This window comes from Pteropus alecto, unplaced genomic scaffold (genome assembly GCF_000325575.1).
Source record: "Pteropus alecto unplaced genomic scaffold, ASM32557v1 scaffold76, whole genome shotgun sequence".
Classification (NCBI taxonomy): domain Eukaryota; kingdom Metazoa; phylum Chordata; class Mammalia; order Chiroptera; family Pteropodidae; genus Pteropus; species Pteropus alecto.
Window position 1 is genome coordinate 27,942,721 of NW_006443138.1, and position 4,238 is coordinate 27,946,958.

Here is a 4,238-nt window from a genome sequence, read left to right on the forward strand (position 1 = left end):
GGAATGCCAGAATGTGCAAGAGAGAGCATGGTGGGGTGAGGGGAAGAGAAGAGGGGGATGGCCTTTTGCTAGTTCAAGCAGTGTGCTGAGCCTCGGATCCGATTTTCACAAAAGGATTACTAGATTACATTCTTTACCACAGGCAGCTGTCCCTGTCAAATAAATAATCATCGCCTTACTTTTACATATCACCTTTCATCCCACAGCCCTTTTCCTACAGCTAGGACCAGCCTGGGAATGGTCTCAGCCCTTCTCAGGAAGGAAGGAAGCAGAAGCAAGAAGGGGGCCAATCCAACCTGAACCCCATTTGGTTGCAAAGAAAGGGAGGGCTGGGACCCCCAGTCAGAGAGGAAGGGGAAACTCAGCGCCAAGAGAAGAGGGTGGTACAGTTGTGTGTGACAGGGGTGCTCCATGGGAGCTCCAAAATAAAGGCCAGGGACAGGGAGTGGCAGGAAGTAGGCTCCCCAGAATGGCACCCGGGCCAAGCGGCATCTGCTCAGCCTCTAAAATGTGTGTGATGCTGGGCAAGTTCCTCATTGGTGCAATGTCCCTATCACACAGGGGTTGATTCCTATGTGCATCAACCCACAGTAAGCACTTAGCATAACATCTGGCACCAAATCTTGCTATTCACTGCTAGCCACATGGGAGGGGACAGAGCAAGGGCCAAAGAGAGAAAGTAAGCAATGTGCTTGGTGGAAAGTACTAGGACACCTACGGGTCCCAAGGAGAGAAGCCGTGAGTTTTCCCAAGGGGATGATTGTCACAAGTCCACTGCTGAGCATCATGGGGTGGGGTCCTTGTGCCCAAGCCATGGGAAGCTGTCCACTCAGAGGAGGTGACTTGTTCTGATTAGGGGCTGTCCCTGCAAGGCAGAAAGGCAAGAGCTTCCCTGAAAGGCTCACAGATCAGGGCTGGGCCAGGCTAGGGGAGGAGTGGTGGCAGTTCTAAGAATGGGAGCCCTAACTTAGAGAAAAGCCTTTAGAACAAGGGCCTTGTGCTTCACAAGCAATTAAGATGTAATGCCAGAGCCATCAGGCCCTGCTTCTGGGGTGCTCACTGTCTGGTTGCTGCAAGAGCAAGTGAAAGGACCAGAGGAAACACCACAGGCACCAGATGACAGAGAAGCCACTCAGGTGTGGAGGAGTCTGAGGAGCAGAGACAGGCAGGAGGAAGGGGAAAGCTGGCAGACACCAGAACCATCACAGCATGCTCCAGAGGCAGGCAGGACATCCGTCACTGCCATGGTGGGGAACCAGGGCAGTGGGCTGGAAAAGCCATTTGGAGTCAGACTGGGAAGGGCCAGGGCTTCCGGCTCTAAGTTAAGCCACCTCGTGTGCTCCCACAGCACGGGCACAGCGCTCTTGTGTCAAAAGAGCTGAGGGAGGTGGGAGAGAAAAGGTTTTGGCATCAAGGAGCAAGTTTCCAGTGGACAGGTTGAGAGATTTTTTTAAAACTTTCTCATGGCACAGGATATCTGAAAGCTGACAGACTGGAAACTTAGGTCACACTGTGTAATAGAAAACCCAAACTTCCCCTTCGGCAAGGACCCCAAAGCCCCTTGGTACTTACATGAATCTCATGACTTCCCTTTAACCTCCTCCACAGAACCCCAAACTGTCTTTTGTCCTCTACTGTGAGACCCAACTCTTCCACGACCCTCTCCCACTAAACCCTAATGCTTCCCTTTGGCCTTCTCCAATAAACCCTAAACTCCCTTGGTCTTTACCAATGCACGTCCAAGTTTCCTTCTGAGCTTGCAACAAAACCCCAAATTTCTCTTTGGCCTTCCACTATAAACCTCCCAGCTTCTATTGGTCCACACCTCCGAATCCATTCTTCCTTTTGTTCTTTCTCAAGAACCCAATATTCCCTTGTGTCATCACCCATGGGATCTCAAAGAGTCATCTGTCCTCCCACACCTAATCCCCAAACATCCCCACAACCCCCCAACGCAAACTCCAACTACCTTTTCCCTTCCTGTGCCAAAATACAAACCTTCCTCATTGAAATTCCCCCAAGAAATCCTGCACTTTCCTCAAGCCTTCATCATCAAAGCCCCAAATTCTCAACTTCCCATTCTGAATCTACCTCTGAAGCATCTCCTAAGAAACTCTCCCAGTTTTCTTTTAGGTTTGGGTGCCGAAGGCAGTGCTTCTCAGCAAATCAATGGCAAATGTCAGGCTTCTGACTTTCAGTCCATCCTGGACCATCACACGTTTCACACCACATGAGAATCTCCTGGAGATTTTAACAACATCCAAACTGACTATACCCTTTTTGACAAGTCCTTCAGCTTCTGACCACCAGATTCCAAGATTCACCTCAAGCTTCCCCTAAGAAACAACAAAGCACCCTAAAATGTCATGGCCATGTAGATCTCTAGGACCATTTCTGAATGCTTACTTCCCGTTTCTGTACTCACCTCATCACCGTCAGCCCTGGTCCACAGGCCGTACCTTAAGCCTCAAGCGGCATTCACCTGGATGCTTTGGATAGTTGCCGTGATACCCTTTCCTGGCCCAAACAAAAGGCTTTCCCCACTGTGTGGATAATCAAGAGTTAAGGAGGGACAGAGCATATCCCCACGGGCCGAGCTGGAATCTATGTTCCTGTGCTTCTGCGGGCGATTTGGTGCAGTGATCTGAGCCCCTGAGGGGCTGGTCCATCTAAGGGCCACAGGGACCGAACAGAAGCCCTAAGGAAAGTTTTGTGCCATGGACCCCTGAAGTGGCAAGCTCTGTCAAAGGGTATGTCAAGGAAGCAGGTAAAGCAGGGCAGGGCGAAGAAAATTCCATTGTCCTACTACAAAAGCCAGGCCCAGGGGGGAAGGACCCTACTGTGGCATGGTAAGGGGACATATGGGACAGGCTGGCCTCTGATGAGTGAGGGGAGGGGGGAAGGTACGAACAGAAAAGGGGGAAATCTAATTAAAGTTGGTTCCTGTTCAGCCACCTGCTAAAAACCACAGCTCACCCAAGACTTGGATGGAAGAATCACTGACGACATTGCCAAGGATTTCTCTCTGCAGCCTCAGACAGACGAAGGGAATACGCTAGACCGCCATCCTTCCCTGAACCCCCCAAGAGAAAAAGGCTCATGAAACCGAAATCTGAGAAGATGCCAAGGGGCAGCAGGAGGCAATTTACAGCCTAGAAAACTGAGCACTCTGGCCAGATGTGGGCCCTGGGGAGGGGGCTGAGGCCTAAGGCATGTGTGTATGTGGGGGGAGGAGGAGGTTGAGGCCCAAGAGCTCCATCCCCGGGACAGCCCAAGGCTGTGGCCCTCGACTCCTGCCTTTCCAGAGACAATGGAGGGGTGAGGTGGGGAAGGGCTGGGGACCCGCAGAGCTGGTGTATCCTGGGGTTGGCAGCCAGAGGATGGCATGGTGAGAAGTATGGAGGGAAATGAAGCACAGAAAAGGAGGTAGATGGAGGAAAGCCAAAGAAGACACTGGAGAGAGGTGAGCCCAGAGAAGAGGTCCATAGGACCAGAGCACAGGCTGGATGCCAGGCCTCCATGTTCTGACCCATTCGCTCCTGGACTAGCTCATTCCTCTAACATGTGTGACACCAGGAGGTGGTAAGAACCAGCAGAAAGGCTAAGCTAGTTTTCCTTCTTGGCCTGGCCCTGGAATTCATGGCCCAACCCCAGGCAGGGATCAGGTCTTCCTCGGTACTGAGGAGCTTCCTGGTCCCTAGGAGGTGTGCCAGCTTCCCAGCTTCTAGCCACACCAGCTGAACACCACCCCAGGTGGAGGGGCCAGCCCATGGATGGAGTAGCACAGGAAAATCACACTAAAAAGCCTGTGTCAGAGCCTCCTCACCATTGTAGATAACAGATATAGTCCTAGGTGCTGGGAAGGAGAAGCCAGCGGAGGCCCAGAGAGGGGAAGGGCCAAACCCTAGGTCACACAGAAGAGAGGGGAACCAGGCCTGACACTTAGCTCTGGGCTCTCCAGCTCTCCTGCTCCCCAAACTGCCTTCCTTGAGACCTTGGGCCAGTAGGGGTCCCAGTTTATGGAAACAAAACTGCCCCTTCTCTTGAGCATCAAGGGGGCTAGGATAAGATGCATGGAGGAAGTCAAGACCCCAAAATGCTAAATGCAGAAATCCATGTGACAAGAGGTGGAATTATTTCCCCTGGAAAAAAAGTGAATAAAAAGCCCTCCCTTACCAGATCCCAGGGGTATTTGGATGGAAGCTGATGTAATATAGAGAGGAGAGGCCAAGGGGGAA

General features: G+C 52.0%; 1 protein-coding gene across 1 annotated transcript in view; it reads right to left on the reverse strand.

The window, feature by feature from the left end:
* The window catches only part of TSPAN9 (tetraspanin 9), a 185,930-nt gene that overhangs the window by 134,577 nt on the left and 47,115 nt on the right, over positions 1–4,238 (reverse strand). The window lies entirely within an intron of this gene.